The 20,472-nt window shown below is 35.9% G+C and overlaps 1 long non-coding RNA gene across 6 annotated transcripts in view; it reads right to left on the bottom strand.

Moving 5' to 3' along the window:
* Positions 1–4,193: 4,193 nt before the first annotated feature.
* LOC123541510 (uncharacterized) overlaps positions 4,194–20,472 on the bottom strand; it is a 30,034-nt gene continuing 13,755 nt past the window's right edge. For 2 of the 6 annotated variants that reach the window (XR_008371901.1, XR_008371902.1), the window contains exons 3-8: positions 15,421–15,481; positions 13,276–13,361; positions 12,746–12,820; positions 12,196–12,315; positions 10,590–10,689; positions 4,696–4,919 (exon numbers count right to left, since the gene is read on the bottom strand). This is a non-coding gene — a long non-coding RNA (uncharacterized LOC123541510). Of the gene's footprint in view, positions 4,920–10,589; positions 10,690–12,195; positions 12,316–12,745; positions 12,821–13,275; positions 13,362–15,361; positions 15,482–20,472 lie in introns of all 6 variants that reach the window. The other 4 variants (XR_008371898.1, XR_008371899.1, XR_008371897.1 and 1 more) reach the window with 4 other exon arrangements.

Raw genomic sequence — 20,472 nt, 5'->3', positions numbered from 1 at the left:
ATATTATTTATGTAAAATAATTAAAAATCAGGTACCTTTATCTTTTCTCTCCGTTCCTTATAGTGTATTTCTCGATTCAAAATTCATTACTTTATGATAAGAACGTACCGTTACGTTACAAACGATAAAACTAAAGCGGAACTTTGTTATTGTGCGTCACTGAAATATCACGACGTCACTTCTGCTTACGGACGCCAATTTCCCGCGTTTTAAGTAGTTTCATATTTTTATGCTTGTTTTTATTGTTTCTGTTGTGGTAAGTGAGAAATAGAATCCATCATTGGTGTTCGGTGAAGATCGACACAAGTTTTGTGCAAGTTTGATTAAATTCAAATCATAAATGAAGCTGCTATTGTGCAGATAAGGTCAAAATAGCCAATTCTGGCCCTTTCAGGGGCATTCACTCTGGAACCCAAAATGGAATCTGGCAGGTTCAAGAAGGAACCAAGATCTTATGGTGATACATGTTTTGTGCAAGTTTGGTTAAAATAAAATCTTAAATGAAACTGCAATTGTGCAGAAAAGCTAACAAGAGGGTCATGATGACCCTGGATTGCACCTGAGTAATATGAGCTACATGTTTCAAATGTCAAAATGATGATAAAATATTAAGAAAGTCAGTATGGCACATTCATGGTCAATGAAATTCAGTTTTACGATTTGTGTGCAAAACTGTGTAAGTCATCAATATTTCAAGGCTGTATCTTAAAAAACAAGAAAGTAGGTCAGTAGGTCAAGGTCACAATCAAGTGACATCATATTACTTGGGGTCATCAGGTAATTATAATTAAATAGTCTTGGAAATAGGATCAGATGATTTTTTAAGTATTTTTCCTATATAACTCACATTATAACTAAGTGACCCCAGGGCGGGGCCTCTTTTAACCCAAGGGGCATAATTTGAACAATTTTGGTAGAGGACTACTAGACAATGCATCATACCAAATATCAAAAGCCTAGGTCGTATGGTTTCTGACAAGAAGATTTTTAAAGCTTTTTCCTATATAAGTCTATATAAAACTTGGGACCCCCAGGGCAGGGCCATATTTGACCCTAGGGAGATAATTTGAATAATCTTGGTAGAGGACCATAAGACAATGCTAAAAACCAAACATCAAAGGTCTAAGTGTTGTGGTTTCAGACAAGAAGATTTTTAAAATGTTTTCCTATACAAGTCTATGTAAAACTTGTGACCCCCGGGGCGGGGCCATATTTGACCCTAGGGGGATAATTTGAAAAATCTTGGTAGAGGACCACTCGATAATGCTACATACCAAATATCAAAGCCCTAGGCCATGTGGTTTTGTACAAGAAGATTTTCAAAGTTTTCACTATATAACTCTATATAAACCATGTGACCCCCGGGGCGGGGCCATATTTGACCTTAGGGGGATAATATGAACAATTTTGGTAGAATGTATCAAAGCCCTAGGCCCTGTGGTTTTGGACAAGAAGATTTTTTAAATTTTTCCTTTCGGTTGCCATGGCAACCAGAGTTCTGCATGGAATTCAATTCTTTGAATAATTTTGAAAGGGGGCCACCCAAGGATCATTCCTGTGAAGTTTGGTGTAATTCTGCCCAGTGGTTTTCAAGAAGAAGATTTTTTTAGGAAATGTTGACGGATGGACGACGCACGCCGAACATTGAGCGGTCACAATAGCTCACCATGAGCCTTTGGCTCAGGTGAGCTAAAAATAGCTAATTCTGGCCCTTTCAAGGGCCTAACTGGAACCCATAATGGAATCTGGCCATTTCAACAAAGGAGCCAAGATCTTATGGTGATACAAGTTGTGTGCAAGTTTGGTTAAAATAAAATCATAAATGAAACCACTATCGTGCAGACAAGAAAATGAAGATGCACAGACGGACGGACTGGCTACGGACAACAGACGAAGGGTGATCACAAAAGCTTAAAAGTCAAATCATAAATAAAGCTGCTATTGTGCAGACAAGGTCAAAGTAGCTTATTTTGGAACCCATAATGGGATCTGGCCAGTTCAAGAAAGGAACCAAGATCTTATGGTGATACAAGTTGTGTGCAAGTTTGGTTAAATTAAAATCATAAATGAAACCACTATCTTGCAGACAAGAAAATGATCACGCACAGATGGAGGGACTGGCGACAGACAACAGACGAAAGGTGATCACGAAAGCTCACCATATCACTGTGTGACAGGGGGCTAACATTAGATGCCCACAGGCAACATGTCGAGCCCGCAAGCTGATCAAAAGGACTAGGAGTTGCACATGACACCCTGTCTCAATGAGGCAAACATTTATGCCAAATAAAAAATGACTGCAAAAAGTTACACTATAAGTTATTTATAGTAATAACAAATGGAAGTAAATCTTTGAAAAATATCTAAGTCCACACAAAAATCCTTACCAGTAAAGATAGGTCAAAATACACGTCAAAATTGGATGTAACATGCATATTGTACTGTAGAAAAGTGGTCTTGATTTTTCCCTATGACCAGTAATAAAAATGTTACAATATAAGCTGTCAAAGTTATGGTCCCGACAAACAAATCCAGGCAGATGCACACACATGCACATACACCTAACATCCATTTGGACAACCATATCTTCACTTCCACAAGCGGGCTTGACAAATGAGCTTGTCAAACACGAAATGCCCCCCTTGATGCATATAGTAATTGCACAAGGAACAGAAATTATATGTTTACTGTAAACAAAGTTCGACCATTCTGGTTTAATCTGACCTTGACCTTTAACCTATTAACCTCACAAGAGATTACAGAGTGATCTTGGCGCCATCCACTGAGCCATTTTTGAGGGTTCCAAATTTGAAGACCAGCTCAAGGTCAAAATCAAGGTCAAATTTCTTTTCGGTACAAAACAATGTGTATGTGGTCCAAATTTGAAAGCTGTGGCTTGTGAAATGTGAAAGTAGGTCACTAGATCAATTTCAAGGTCAAAGTTCATTTCGGTAGACAGAACTATGAATGCGCTTCAAATTTGGAGGCTGTAGCTTGAGAAATGTGAAAGTAGGTAATAGGTAAAAATCAGTGTCAAATTTCAATTCAGAACACAAAACTATGCATGCAGTCCAAATTTGAAGCCTGTAGCTTCAGAAATGTGAAAGTAGGTCACTAGGCCAATCTCAAGATCAAAGTTCATTTCGGTTCACAAAACTATGCATGTGGTTCAAATTTGATGGCTGCAGCTTGAGAAATGTGAAAGTAGGTCACTAGGTCAAAATCAATGTCAAATTTTATTTTTGAACACAAAACTATGCAAGTGATCCAAATGAAGCCTGTACCTTCAAAAATGTGAAAGTAGGTCACTAGGTCAATATCAAGATCAAAGTTCATTTCAGTACACAAAACCATGCTTGTGGTTCAAATTTGAAGCCTGTACCTTCAGAAATGAGAAAGTAGGTCACTAGGTCCAAATCAAGGTCAAAATTTTATTTTTTATTTTTTGGAACAAAAAACTACGCATGTGGTTCAAATTTGAAGCCTGTACCTTCAAAAATGTGAAAGTAGGTCACTAGGTCAATAACAAGGTCAAAGTTTGTTTCAGTACACAAACCTATGCATGTGGTCCAAATTTGAAGGCTGTAGCTACAGAAATGTGAAAGTAGGTCACTAGGTCAAGATCAAGGTCAACTCATGTCAAAGTTCATCTTGCCACTCAAAACTATACAATACCATGTGGTCCAAATTTGAATGATGTAAGTTGTGGACATGAAGAATCTAAGTTTTTCCCTATATTGTAAGTCAATATGAACCATGTGACCCCTGGGGCGGGACCATATTTGACCCTAGAGGGATAATTTGAACAAATTTGGTAGAGAACCACTAGATGATGCTACATTACAAAATATCAAAACCATAGTCTTTCTGGTTTGGACAAGAAGATTTTCAAAATTTTTCCCTATATAAGTCTATGTGATCCCCAGGGCGGAGCCATATTTGACCCTAGGGGAATAATTTGAACAATCTTAGTAGAGGACCACTAGATGATGTCATATACAAGATATCAAAGCCCTAGGCCCTGTGGTTTTGGACAAGAGCTTTTTCAATTTTTTTTCCTATGTTAGTCTTTATAAACCATGTGAGCACCCCCACCCCCTCTCCACCCGCTCCCCGGCCATATTTGACCCCAGGGAAATAATCTGAACAATCATCTTGGTAGAGGACCACTAGATTTGCTACATACCAAATATCAAAGCCCTATGGCCAATGGTTTTGGACAAGAAGATCAGAAACCGTTTAATTGTTCCTGGCCAATGTGACCTTGACCTTCAAGCTAATGACCTCAAAATCAACAGGGTCATCTGCTGATCATGGCCAACCTTACTATCAATTTTCCTGACACTAGGCTCAAGCGTTCTTGAGTTATTGCCCGGAAACCATTTTACTGTTCCTGGTCACTGTGACCTTGACCTTTGACATACTAATCTCAAAATCAATAGGAGTCATCTGCTGAACATGACCAACCTCCCTATCAACTTTCATGATCCTAGGCCCAAGTGTTCTTGAGTCACCATCCGGAAACTGTTTTACTATTCAGGGTCACTGTGACCTTGACCTTTGACATACAGACCTCAAAATCAAAAGGGGTCATCTGCTGGTAATGACCAACCTCCCTATCAACTTTCATGATCCTAGGCCCAAGCGTTCTTGAGTTATCATCCAGAAACAGATTGGTCTAATTCTGTCCTTCTTTGAAGGGGGCATAATTATTATAATACAGCTGAAGATTTACTGGATTATCATTTTATATCATAAATATATGTGTGTACATAAGTGATATTACCCGTGGTAAATTTCCCTCTTAAACCTGATCCACTCTTATTCTATGGATTCAACCACCAAATCGCTATTATATGCCTTGAGAGCAGACTCACAACTCTGAGCTATGTCCACCAGCTCCATGTCAGCAAAATCTTCTAAAATTTAAAAAAATACAGTAAGCCTATGTTTGCATTTCATCAGCATGTGCTTGCACTGACAACAACACTTTTTCTCTTTCAATTTGAATGAAGATTAAAGTATTTGATAATTAAGACAATACTCTGATATAAAAACAGGAAGTTATTAGTAAATGTTTGTAAAAGAAACTTCTTTTTTTTTAGATGATAGAGCTACCTTATTCTTCATTAAGACTACTTGGCCAGTTCTTAAAACTGGTGAAATAGCTTCCTTTGAACAGGTGAAGACCACTGTCAAAGCGGGAATTGGGTGCAAGAGTTATGCACCTTGTGTCATATGATGAGGGTGATGATGTAGAACAACTACTTCAAGTTTGAATCAAATCCATTCAGTAATAACTGAAATATAGTGAAAATGCATCACACACATATGACACAAGGTGCATTACTCTGGCACCAATTTCATAACTAGAAATTGCTTTTGTAAAAAAGCGCATGTCTCCCCCAATGCAAAGTTCTATAGGCAAGAAGTCAATAGGGGTCAGGAACGAAAGTCAAAGAGACACTGATGGTTGGCTGCAATAGGGATCATCTACTTGGCATGTCCAGTCATCCCGCTAAATTTCAACACTCTTGGCCTAGTGGTTCTCAAGTCACTGTTCAGGCTCCTTTGACCTTGACCTTTGATCAAGTGGACCCAAAATAAATAGAGGTCATCTACACTGCATGTCCAATCATCCTATTAAGTTTCAACATTCTAGGTCAAGTGGTTCTCAAGTTATTTTCCGGAAATTATTTTACATGACCAGGCCCCTGTGACCTTGACCTTTAATAGACTGACCCAAAAATCAATAGGGGTCATCTACTCTGCATGTTCAATCATCCTATGAAGTTTCAACATTCTGGGTCAAGTGGTTCTCAAGTTATTGATCGGAAATTGTTTTCCATGTTCAGGCTCCTGTGACCTTGACCTTTAACAGAGTGGCCCCACAGTCCATAGGGGTCATTTACTCTGCATGTTCAATCATCCTATGAAGTTTCAACATTCTGGGTCAAGAGGTTCTCAAGTTACTGATCGGAAATGGTTATCAATGTTAAGACCCCTGTGACCTTGACCTTTAACAGAGTGACCCCAAAAACAAATAGGGTCATTTACTCTGCAGGAACAATCATCCTACGAAGTTTAAACATTATGGGTCAAGTGGTTCTGAAGTTACTGACTGGAAACGGTTTTCAATGTTCAGGCCCCTGTGACCTTGACCTTCGACAAAGTGACCTCAAAATCAATACGGGTCATCTACTCTACATGACCAATCATCCTATGAAGTTTTAACATTGTGGGTCAAGTCGTTCTTAAGTTATTGATCGGAAATGGTTTTCCATGTTCAGGCCCCTATGACCTTGACTTTCGATGGAGTGACCCCAAAATCAATAGGGGTCATTTACTTTGCATGACCACTCATCCTATGAAGTTTCAACATTCTGGGTCAAGTCGTTCTCGAGTTATTGATCGGAAATGGTTTTCCATGTTCAGGCCCCTGTGACCTTGACCTTTGACGAGTGACCCCAAAAAGAATAGGGGTCGTCTCCTCAATAAGCCCTACCAACCTATGAAGTTTGAAGGTTCTAGGTCAAATGGTTCTCCAGTTATAGCTCAGAAATGAAGTGTAAGGTATGGACGGACAGACAGGGCAAAAACAATATGTCTCTCCCAAAGAGGGGGGGGGGGGGGGGGGGGGGGGGGGGGGGGGGGGGGGAATATAATAATTAGTGCTAGCGTTATGCACCTTGTGTCATATGATGTGGGTGATGATGGTGAACAACTACTTTTAAGTATGAATCAAATCAATTTAGTAATAACAGAGATAGAGTAAAAGTGCATTAAAGCTTTAACCTAAAATTTTAAGTAAAAAGGGGGAATAATTCATAAAAATTTGTCCCAGAGTTATGAACCTTGAGTCATATGATGTGGGTGATGATGTTGAACAATTACTTTAATTAAGTATGAATCAAATCCATTCAGTAATAATTGAGATAGAGTGAAAGTGCAGCACAACTTAAACCTGAAATTCTTAGGAACAAGAGTGCCAGACTGTAGAGATACCTTAAAATACACCAAAAATTGGAAAGTAACATCTATGTTGTACCACAGGAAAGTGGTCTTGGTTTTTCCCTACGGTCAATTATAAAAAAAGTTACAATATAAGTTATTTATAGTAACAACTAAGGGAAGTTAATCTTAAAAAAAAAAGTCCACACAAAAATCTTTACCAGGTAGAAATTGGTCAAAATAGACCTCAAAATTGGATGTAGCATGCATATTGTACTACAGAAAAGTGGTCTCAATTTTTCCCTACGACTAGTAATGAAAAAGTTACAATATAAGCTATTTATAGCAACAACAAAGGGAAGTAATTCTAAAGAAGGGAACTGCGCATGACACTTCGTCTTATGATGGTGTATAATTGTGCCAAGTTACATCAAAATCCCTCCATGCATGAAGAAGAAATGCTTCGGACAAAGTCATTCTTGTATCTGACCTTTGGCCTCTAAGTTTGACCTTGACCTTAGACCTAGGGACCTGGTTTTTGTGCACGACACTCCGTCTCGTAGTGGTGAACATTTGTGCCAAGTTATATCAAAATCCCTCTATGCATGAAGAAGAAATGCTCCGGACAAGGTTTTCATTCTTGTATCCTTTGACCTCTAAGTGTGACCTTGACCTTAGACCTAGGCACCTGGTTCTCATGCATGACACTCCACCTCATGGTGGTGAACATTTGTGCCAAGATATATCAAAATCCCTCCATGCATGAAGAAGAAATGCTCCGGACAAAGTTTTCATTCTTGTATCCTTTGACCTCTAAGTGTGACCTTGACCTTTGACCTAGGGACCTGGTTCTTGTGCACCACACTCCGTCTCATGATGATGAACAATTGAGCTGACTTTCATCAAAATCCCTCCATGCATGAAGAAGATATGCTCCGGACAAAGTCATTCTTGAATTTGACCTTTGACCTCTAAGTGTGACCTTGACCTTAGATCTAGGGACCTGGTTCTTGCGCATGACACTCCGTCTTGCGATGGTGAACAACTGTGCCAAGTTTCTTCAAAGTCCCTCCATGCATGTAGAAGATATACTCCGGACAAAGTCTGTGGACGCCGCCCGCCCGCCATGGGCGTTCCCATAATACATCCCAACGAGCGTATAAAAAGGGGGTATAATTCATGAAAAATTGGTGCCAGAGTTATGCAACTTGTGTCATATGATGTGAGTGATGATATTAAACAATTATTTTAAGTTTGAATGAAATCCTTTCAGTAATGACAAAGATAGAGTGAAAATGCATCAAAACTTTAACCAGCAATTCTAAGTAAAAAGGGGGAATAATTCATGATAAATTTGTGCCTGAATTATGCAGTTTGTGTCATATAATGTGGGTGATGATGTTGAACAACTATTTTAAGTTTGAATCAAATCCATTCAGTAATAACTGAGATAAGGTGAAAGTGCATCAAACCTTAAAATAACCTCAAAAACTAAGTGAAAATCATGAAATATTGATGCAAGAGTAATGGCCCTATGTCAGATGATGTGGGTGACAATGAGGAATAACTACTTAAAGTTTGAATCAAATCCATTAAGTAATTACAGAGATATGATGAAAAAAAGAGAAAGTGTAAAAAAACTTTAACCAAGGTAGGGCTGCTGAAAGACGCCGACACCAGGTCAAGTGGGATAGCTCTCTTTATACTTCGTAAAGATGAGCTAAAAACTTAAGCATAACTTTCTTGCATACATGTATGTGTTTGTGTTTGTTTTGGGTTTAACGCATTTCTTCAACAGTTTTTCAGTTATGTAATGGCGGGCAGTTAGCCTAACTGGATTCTGTACCAGTACAAACCTGTTCTCTGAAAGAAAATTGCCAACTTCCCCACATGAATAAGAGGTGAAGTAAGAATGACTTCAGACACAATTTCTTTTATCAAATTGTCATGGAAAACATGCAAAAAGCCTGGGGATCGAACATAAAACCTCACTATACATAGATCTGCACTCTTCCTATTGAGCTAAGTGGGCAGCCATAACTTAGTAAAAACCCAAAAGGGAGTTATGTTACCGGAGTACCGCATGTCAGATTATCACAGTGAACAAGTGTGCAAAGTATTATCGATTCCCAAAAATGACATCAGCTTACATATAAAATCTTAACTAAATCAAAGATATGGAGTCCAGGACACAGAAGCTGTCACGTAAATTGATGGACAAGTCAGTGAAACAGCTCTGTTGCCAAGCTAACAAGAGCACCGCCTTGCGGGTGCTGACGCTCATCTGATTTTTTTTGTATAATAGAAATATTGTCCTACCCATGATTTTCTAAGTCTAAAAAGGGCCATCACTCTTGCAAAAAGCAGGATAGAGTTATGTTTCTTGATGTACAGTGTCCACTTATGATGGTGAAAAACTGTTGCAAGTTTTAAAGCAATAGCTTTGATAGTTTATGAGAAAAGTTGACTTAAACATAATATTCAACCAAGAAAATGATTTTTCTAAGTCCAAAAGGGGCAATAATTATTGCAAAAAGCAGGATGGAGTTATGTTGCTTGCTGTACAGGGTCAGCTTATGATGGTGAACAAGTGTTGCAAGTTTTAAAGCAATGGCTTTGATAGTTTAAGAGAAAAAGTTGACCTAAACATAAAACTTAACCAAGAAATATGTTATTTTGTAAGTCCAAAACGGGCGTTAAATCTTGCAAAAAGCAGGATGGAGTTATGTTTCTTGCTGTACAGGGTCAGCTTATGATGGTGAACAAGTGTTGCAAGTTTTAAAGGAATAGCTTTGATAGTTTAGGATAAAAGCTGACCTAAACATAAAACTTAACCAAGAAAACTGATTTTCTAAGTCCAAAAGGGGCAATAATTCTTGCAAAAAGCAGGATGGAGTTATGTTTCTTGCTGTACAGGGTCAGCTTATGATGGTGAACAAGTGTTGCAAGTTTTAAAGGAATAGCTTTGATAGTTTAGGATAAAAGCTGACCTAAACATAAAACTTAACCAAGAAAACTGATTTTCTAAGTCCAAAAGGGGCAATAATTCTTGCAAAAAGCAAGATGGAGTTATGTTTCTTGATGTACAGGGTCTGCTTATGATGGTGAACAAGTATTCCAAGTTTCAAAGCAAAAGCTTTAATAGTTTAGGAGAAAAGTTGACCTAAACATAAAACTTAACCAAGAAATCTGATATTTTCTAAGTACAAAAGGGGCCATAAATCTTGCAAAAAGCAAGATGGAGTTATGTTTCTTGCTATACAGGGTCAGCTTATGATGGTGAACAAGTATTCCAAGTTTCAAAGCAATAGCTTTGATAGTTTAGGAGAAAAGCTGACCTAAACATAAAACTTAACCAGGCAACGCCGACGCCGACGCCGACGCCGACAACCGCTCAAGTGATGACAATAACTCATCATTTTTTTTCAAAAAATCAGATGAGCTAAAAACTAGTTTACTAACATATCAAATTAGCAAGGGAATTTTAGTGTTTTTTTTCAAAATTGAGTTACCTCCCTTCAATTGTAAAATGGGTTTTATATAAAATTTGTCTTGTTTTTTTTTCAGTTTACTTTTTTCTTAGTGCAGATGGATTAGTGAAAAATGATTCTAAATACAAAATTTAATGATCTACTTACCTATTACATGTTTTCCAAAAATGCCATATACCGTTTCGCTCACCATGTAGGACAAAGACCTGCATCTCATTACCATTACAACTGAACTTCATACATTTCCCTTCAAAATAAGAGACATTTTTTTTCAGTGTTTATTAAAGCGTAAAAAGTTCTAGATGTACAAGGATAATGTGGGTACAGGGAATGATAATATGGTAATTATAGACAATGTCAAGGTTCTGTGTTACCACAATGTACCGGTAAATACAAATGTACTGTAACATATCAAGCACCAGTACCTTGAGGCCTAAATTGAATATTAGATAATCCAAATGTGTATCCTCATAAAATAAAGTTATTATTACTATTATTATAAACATAATAAACTAAAAGTAAACAAGAGCTGTCTCCATAGGATGACACATGCCCCCGATGGCACTTTGAATGAATAGTTATGGCCGATGTTAGAGTTTAGGACCTTTGAGCTATGGACCTGGGTCTTGAGCGCGACACGTCGTCTTACTGTGGTACACATTCATGCCAAGTTATTTGAAAATCCATCCATCGATGACAAAGATATGGACCGGACACGCCCATCAATGCACTATCCTTTAATGTCTAAGTGTGACCTTGACCTTTGAGCTACGGACCTGGGTCTTGCGCGCGACACGTCGTCTTACTGTGGTACACATTCATGCCAAGTTATTTGAAAATCTATCCATCGATGACAAAGATATGGACCGGACACGAAAACTGCGGACAGACTGACAGACCGACAGACGGTTCAAAAACTATATGCCTCCCTTCGGGGGCATAAAAAGAAAGAGAGCCACAGTTGACCTTGGTTGCTAACCTTGAATACATGTATGACTTACTGAATCATAAATGGTAATAAATGTGTTTTGTATAAACCAGTAGCCCCTAAAAGGGGCCAAGTGCCACCATTTAGATAAAGTTAGAAGATTATCTATAAGGATGCTACAGACCAAGTTTCATGAAGATCCATCAAACAATTCAGGAGAAGAAATCATTTAAACACTTTTCTATTTATAGCTCTGGCGACCCTAAAGGGGATATGAACCCTATTTGAACAAACTTGAGAGAGGAACTTACACAAATGCTACAGACCATGTTTTGATGAAGAGCCATCAAGCCGTTTATGAAAAGATATTTCTATTTTTAGCTTTAGTGGTCTCCTAAAAAGGGCCTAGCACCTCATCTCCCATTTGAACAAATGTGGGAGAGGACCCTATCATGATGGTAAAGATCTGTCAAGCAGTATACGAGAATAAGTCTTTTAAATGCATTTCTATCTTAAGCTCTGTATGGGTTGAGGTGGTTTGGGAGACTGGGGGGTAATGTGGGCGGGAGCTTGAAGGAATTTAGTAGTGGGTCACCCCAGGAACATTTCCGAGGACTTATTTCTAAATCGTACCAGAAGTTTTTGGGCAAAAAAGATTTTAAAGCCTTTCCTTTTGGTTGCCATGGCAACAAAACTTCTCAAAGGCTGACTTAAATTTGAAGGAATCTGAAATGTGACAATCAAAGGAACATTCTTTGGAGATATGGTTGAAATTGGCTTGGTGTCGTTCTTTGAAGAAACTATGGAGAACATAAATTTCAGTACCTGCAAAATTCATGTGAGCTTGAACTTAGATCCAGAGATAATGCTAACCGGCTGTCCCCAAACCACGCATGGAATTCTTTCCCAAATCCCTATCATACTCTGGACCTGTAATCTGGAATGCTATTCCAGCATATATTCGAAATTCAAATATTCAAAAATTCAAAAACTCCTACCTTCAATGGAAGTACTCTCAGGCTGGGACCACCAATTTTAATATGTAATTTTATGGTTTAAGCAAAATTTTCTTAAGTTTGTAATATATATGTGTATATAGGCATGCCTTTGCTGTTTCTTTTATTATCTTGTTGTGTTTTATGCTACATTTGTTCATTATCAAACTTTCTTTTCAGGTTTGTTTCTCAGCTGTATATTTTATCAATCATTATGTTCTCTGATTTGTAAATTTTGTAATTAATTTTGTATTTTTTGTTTGATAATGTGGACCATATTAAAAAATTGATTAAACACCAAATATGTTATCCACGTAAAATAAAGTCGTTATTATTATTATAACTTTAGAACAAAATAAAAACTGACAAGGAAATTATACCTTTTGCTTTGGTGTTCGCAGCTCAAACCTTTCGCCTCATGGAAATATGAACATGTACTGTTAACTTCTAACCCTCTGAAATACAAGAACTGAGGAGTAAATCTATAACTGCATAATAATAATCTATATTTTAATCCAGATTTAGCAACAGACAAGAACAAAATACATTTTGTTGCTGAGAAACTAGTTACAACCATTGTTTGCAGTCAGATTATATTCTCAGGATTTACAGCAACATGTTGTAACAGCTAAACAGTATGCTAGACTTCCCAAAAATACTTTGGTTTTAGAACAGCCAAAAACACTTTGTAAACACTGTTTCAAAAATTAACTAATATAGCTGCATAATTACAAATGTGTTTATTTCAGCAACATACATTACGTCATGTATATAATGTCAATTTTAATTAGTTTAGAACACCTAATAGGAAAATTTCACTGCAGTGAAAAATATTTCTGAAACACTGTATATTTCTCTGAAAAATTCATATTCTCATTTATTTAATGAAGTCGTGAAATAATCAACTTACCTAAGTTTCTGGTATTTGTCTTCTTCAGAGTTCCACATGAATTTTACCCTTTCCACAACAAAGTATCAGATCAGATTTTCATCCCTCTGAAAATAAGACAGAAGTATATTTTTTGTAATAAAATACTGACTTTTAAGTGTTCAATTGAATAATTTCTATACAAAAAACAGTTTATCAAAAAGTCTGATTATTCACCAATCCAAATCTATGCAACAGTAAAAAGTGGCTTAGTATTTTTTCTTTAGTTTTTCTTCATTTTGAATGTTTCTAAGTTTCTAACATTTAGTGAAAATGACAGAAATTTGAGGACATGTTGGATGTACAGGAAACACAAGGCAAAGACAGCTAACAGAAGCTTCGGATCAAGACTTTAGATATTCAACTCTGTTTAGATTTTTTAGTTTTACAACGCTAATAGTCTATTTGAAAATGAACGTAAATGGTCTAATATTATGTACCCAGATTAACCATAATGGTAAAAGTGTTAAATATGTTTTTAGGTCCATCAGTGTTTTTATGTAGCTTTAAAAGTAAAGACAACAAGAGCTGTCCATAAGACAGCCAATGCTCAACAATTCTTGTCCCAGAAGCAGGAAAATGTTACTCCAAAAAGTTAAAATATCTATAGAGTTTCAATGCAGTATCTGCATTAGTTTTGGAGATAGTAACTGCATGCAAAACTTAACCGGAAGTTTTATGTTCAAGAGGGGACATAATTTGACCAAAATGTATGTCAGAGTTATGGGACTTGATACAATTAATTAGTTTTATAACCCTGAAGGTACATGTGAAGTTTCAATTAAGTATCTGCATTCGTTCTGCAGATAGTAACTTGCACGTAAAACTTTAACCAAAATTTTCTTAGTATAAAAGAAGGCATAATTTGCCCAAAATACATGTCAAGGTTATGGCACTTGATCCAATGAGGATGGTAATTGATCTAGAAAAATGAAAAATAAGTTTCAGATTTATATGCCTTTAAGTAAGTATATACTTGCATGTAAAACTTTAAACCTGGGTTTTCCAAGTCCAAACGGGGCATAATTTGGCCAAAATGCAGGTCAGAGTTATGGGATTTAATGCTATCAGCTAGTTCTATAACCCCGAAGACACATGTGAAGTTTAAATTCAATATCTGCATTTGTTTTGGGATAGTAACTCTCATGTAAAACTTTAATAAGGATTTTCTAAGTCCAAAAGTGGGCATAATTTGCCCAAAATACATGTCAGAGTTATGGGACTTGATCCAGTGAGGTTAGTAATTGATCTAGAAAATATAAAAAATTAGTTTCAAACATATATGCCTTTAAGTAATAGCTGTATGTACTTGAACACAAAACTTTAAACAGGATTTTCTGTCCAAAAGGGGCATAATTTGGCCAAAATGCAGGTCAGAGTTATGGGACTGGATGCTATCAACTAGTTTTATAACCCTGAAGACACACATGAAGTTTCAATTCAATATCTGCATTAGTTTAAGTAACTTGCATATAAATCTTCAACCACAGTTTCCCCAAGTCCAAAAGGAAAGGGGGCATAATTTGCCAAAAATACATCACAGAGTTATGGGACTTGACCCAGTCTGGTTGATAATTGATCTAGAAAAAGAAAATTCAAATCTATATGACTTTTAGTAATAGCGTATGAACTTGCATGCAAAACTTTTAACAAAGATTTTCTAAAAAACATAAAAAGCTACCATCGTTCAATTTTTTACATCCAAAAAAATAACTATGAGAATTGATCCCCAAGGATGGTAAAGACCGACCCTACTGGCTTATAAACTAACTTCTCTTACAAAATGTGTCTTATATTTACGCCAAGATATATTATAAGTCACTGATGTATGTCAGTTTATTGTAAACTTGACCTTCATGGCACAACTCTGGGTTATGAACGTGAAAGTCACCTTGATATGGTCAAAATTTGTTCCAAGTTGTTTGAGAATTGGCCTTTGTCTTAGGAAGTTACATATAGGACAAAAATATGGAGTCTGACAGAATGCTGGATGGATGGAAAAGTGCCTGTGATCTTAATAATCTGTCTAGGAATTAGTAGGGAACTAACAAAACTGTAGCAGACTCACACAGAACAAAGTACAATCACTTTTCAATCACATTTTCTTCAAACTGTAACAACTCACACCTGAACTGCAGTTTTTTTAGCCGCCTTCTCTCTTCTGTGTCTGTACCAAAACACTTACAACCTGAAAATACAATTTATAAAACCTCTTCATGTTAGGTTATAGTAGCAGCATAATTTATCAAATGTTTTGAAAAAGTATTTACAAAATACAGTTCAAAATATCTTTCATCAAGAGAACATCTGATACAATATTTTCACAAGCAGTCACAAGTAAATACTTAAGTTCTGATGTCCAAGAGTTAAAGACATTTTGATGAAACACGTGTAATATAGTAGAATATAAACAAGAGGGTCATGATGACCCTGGATCGCTCACCTGAGTAATATGAGCTACATGTTTCAAATGTCAAAATGATAATAAAATATTAAGGTCACATTCATGGACAATAAAATTCAGTTTTACAATTTGTGTACAAAACTGTGTATGTCATCAAAATTTCAAGGCTGCATATTAAACAAGAGGACCATGATGGTCCTGACTCGCTCACCTCTTCCCACATGACTCAGTTTTGAGTATGACGTCGTTTTTTCTATTATTTGACATAGTGACCTAGTTTTTGAGCTCACGTGACTCAGTTTTGAACTTGACCTAGATACTATCAAGATAAAAATTCTGACCAATTTTCATGAAGATCCATTGAAAAATATGGTCTCTAGAGAGGTCACAAGGTTTCTCTATTATTTGACCTATTGACATAGTTTTTGAAGGTACGTGACCCTGTTTTGAACTTTACCTAGATATCATCAGGGTGAACATTCTCACTAATTTTCATGAAGATCTCATGAAAAATATGGCCTCTAGAGAGGTCACAAGGTTTATACCTTCTGGCCTAGTTTTTGACTGCATGTGACCCAGTTTCGAAAATGACCTAGATATCATCAAGGTGAAAATTCAAATCAATTTTCATGAAGATCCATTGAAAAATATGGCCTCTAGAGAGGTCAAAAGATTTTAATAATTTTAGACCTACTGACCTAGTTTTTGACCGCAGTTGACCCAGTTTAAAACTTGACCTAGATATCATCAAGATGAACATTCAGACCAACTTTCATACAGATCCCATGAAAAGTATGGCCCCTAGAGAGGTCACAAGGTTTTTTTATTATTTGACCTACTGACCTAGTTTTTTAAGGCACGTGAACCAGTTTCAAACTTGACCTAGATATCATCAAGGTGAACATTCTGACCAATTTTCATGAAGATCCATTCAAGGGTATGACCTCTAGAGAGGTCACACGGTTTTTTTATTTCAAGACCTACTGACCTAGTTTTTGATTGCAGTTGACCCAGTTTCAAACCTGACCTATATATCATGAAGATAAAAATTCAGACCAACTTTCATACAGATCCCATGAAAAATATGGCCTCTAGAGAGGTCACAACGGTTTTTCATTATTTGACTTACTGACCTACTTTTTGATGGCACGTGACCCACTTTCAAACTTAACCTAGATATCATCAAGATGAACATTCTGACCAATTTTTATGGAGATCCATTCACAAGTATAACCTCTAGAGAGGTCACAAGGTTTTTCTATTTTCAGACCTACTGACCTAGTTTTTGATCGCACATGACACTGTTTCGAACTTGACCTAGACATCATCAAGATGAACATTCAGACCATCTTTCATACAGATCCCATGAAAAATATGGCCTTTAGAGAGGTCACAAGGTTTTTCTATTATTTGACCTACTGACCTAGTTTTTGATGGCACGTGACCCACTTTGGTACTTGACCTAGATATCATCAAGATGAACATTTAGACCAACTTTCATACAGATCCCATGTAAAATATGGCCTCTAGAGAGGTCACAAGGTTTTTCTATTATTTGACCTACTGACCTAGTTTTTGAAGGCACCTGACCCACTTTCGAACTTGATCTAGATATCATCAAGGTGAACATTCTGACCAATTTCCATGAAGATCTCATGAAATATATGGCCTCTAGAGAGGCCACAAGGTTTTTCTATTTTTAGACCTACTGACCTAGTTTTTGATCATCAAGGGGGGTATTCGATCTACTCCTTACCATGGAAAAAAAATGGCGGCCAAAACTGAAAATTTGAGTTTTTCTTACATTTTTTCTTTTTCAAGGATATCTAGACAATAACACATGTCTTTCAACCTGCTCCACTGTTTTCTCTATCTACCGGGACCTTTCACTTTGGAAACAGTACTGTAATTTGTCTGGAATGCTGGTCATGAGATTCGAATGGATGGAAAATCCTCCGGTAAACACGGGATAAGCAATAGTGCAACTTGCAAAAATGGTCTTTTTTACCTAATATACCGCAGGTTGTAAGCTGTTTTTCCGATTTGAAGGTATATTTCCACATACTTATCTAATACTGTTGGTTTTGAGCAGATCACAGTTCGTACTTTCACAAAAACACAATTTTTGTCTGATGGTAAGGAACAGTGTGCGAAAATTAGAGGATAAGGTGCAGTGCAATTTTTTTCAAACGGATTTTACAGTTTTCTCTCATTGTTTCTGAGATAACCAGTTGACATTTCTCTACCATGTAATAATTAAAGAAGTCTGAATCGTGACCCTTGCTGTTAAACTACATTAATACTGCAGATGAACCCCATAGTGTTAACCCTTCCCTCGTTAAAAGTCATGACAAACAATCGAGTGTTCATTATTGTGGTCGTTTAAAAATAGGCTCCAGAAGCAAATTAAACATACTGTAATTTCAATGAATACATGTTTATACTTGTTACCTAATGTCAAATGGATTTATCAGATCCATAATCCAAAAAATGTACTAGAGACAATTCAAAATAATACATACGTTACTGATGCCATGTGCAAGTTTTATACAAAAATTCACAACGCTAGATCGCTTTTATAGTTAATGATGGATTTTTTATTAAATGCAAAGAATACATATTCCCTAATTACTAATAACTGCATCATAATATGTATGTTTGTGTTATTACGATTCCTAAACAATAAAACAGATATGACGCTGATGAAGGGATACTTACGTTATGGATCTAATTCCTACTATGAATATATGAGCTTGACATACAAAGAATAGTGTTTTTATGTCTTTAAAGGTTATCTCTAACATGTTATAACATTTGATACAAGATACACTTAGTAGTGATATATTTTTCACTTAAATCTTCCATATGTAAAGATTCCACTTTCTATGATACAAACGTTACCTTTATTCTAAGACATTGAAAATCACAGCAATTCATGTTGAGCTAAAAGTAGTGTTTTTTTTTCACGCCAAAACTGTGCATGCATTTTCAATAAATCTATTATGAAGCAGAGGTCCTTCTTAATTTAAATGGCATAAGAAATGGCAAAATGATACGTGATCGATACAAGCGTTACCAGTCTTATTTAAATTAACATAAACAAGAAAGTGTCACTCTGTTTTAATTGACAGTGTCATCAGTTTGTATCGTCTACGTCATAAGATGCAGATTTCACACATGTAAAGTCGCACATTTGTCCTTGAAGACGTGTTGTCTTTTTCTGAAAATGTTCAACGGGCTCCGCTGGTAATGTTCAGTTTATATAGGAAGCTAATTTGATATTCCTTAAAGTAAAACCTATTTGTGATTATATGACAATTATATTTTTTGTTTCAATTAAATTTATGTTGTTATACATATTGAATACGCTATAAACACAGTACAAACTATTGATACATACGTTACGTATGGTAACGTATGTATCCTTTCGTACTTGATATCTTACTGACTGACCATTTTATACAACATGAGGCTTCTTTTATTTTTTGAAGTCAAGGTTCCAAGATAAAACGCTCGAGCGTTTTAATTTCCTGAAAAGTTTTGTTTTTATTACTATTTTTGTTCAAAACGTCATGCAAATTATATTTTTAAAATCTGATAATATATGCTTTAATATTAATTTCTTGTTAAAAAAGTTTGTTTACAGAATTGGTCATATGTCATAGCATTTTCATCATTATCATAAAGATAGATGTTTGACATTTTTTTGGAATACAAAATGAATGGAAACAGCATACCATTGGTACCCATAGCACAGTGATCGGTAACGCATGTATCAATACATAGGTTATTGGTGTATGTGTGCGTATATCAGTAATAATAACTCACTGTTGACTTGGGGTTACTGTTAAGGTAAAAATCTTACAGTAAAAGGGCATAAAATTTTGTTCCAACCGTGATATATCTTGAAATATTTTTTACGAGACTGTAAATATATTTGAAAAAGTCTTTACAGTAAAGACAGACTTAATAGAACTGTTAATTCTGAATGAAATTTTATATGTAGAATTGTCGGTTTCTGTTGATGCTTGGTTCATGAATGTTGTTGTACTCAAATAAAATGATCTTTTCTTCATTTTTTTTGGAAAAGTTCCGACATGGTGACTTGTGGTTACATTTAAATTTTAATATTTGAATAAGCACTTTTTCTTCTTATATACAACTTAATGTTGTGTGATTCATGGATTCAATGACAAAAGCACTTGTTATAAGGGCTGCCACCTTACAAATATACAAGAGAACGAGATTATCAACACAGCCTTTGAAATTATGAATAATTAATTTGACAATCGTAAGAAATAATTAATTTGAATAATTAAGTATTTGTGCTTTTGATTTACAATGGTCGGCTTCAATTTGATGGCAATCTTGAACACGGATTTTGGTGCCCGAAAATGAATTGATTCGTTATTCTTAATTTGCGATACATACGTTACCATCAGCATATTTCTGATCAGATGGTTACCAAGATTGTACAGTCATATTGTGCATAAGATTATGCTGATTATATGTCAACGGTTTTACTACAAAGGAATAACCACAATATTTGTTGTTTAAAAGTATTATAGTAAAGTTGCATATTTTATGTTTTGACAAGTTTAATACATGTTATAGTTGATTGACATAAATGTTTCCAAGAAAAGCTTGATAATTAAATGAACTTAAATTCGTGGTTTAAGATGCATAATGTTGGTAAATAACAATCATATTGCCACATATTAAGCCTAACTTGAATGTATTTTTTCTCATACCCATGTAATTCAGTGTAATGATAC

This window comes from Mercenaria mercenaria, chromosome 7 (genome assembly GCF_021730395.1).
Source record: "Mercenaria mercenaria strain notata chromosome 7, MADL_Memer_1, whole genome shotgun sequence".
NCBI lineage: Eukaryota > Metazoa > Mollusca > Bivalvia > Venerida > Veneridae > Mercenaria > Mercenaria mercenaria.
Note: the sequence above shows the minus strand (reverse complement) of the source record. Positions and strands in the feature narration are given on the sequence as shown.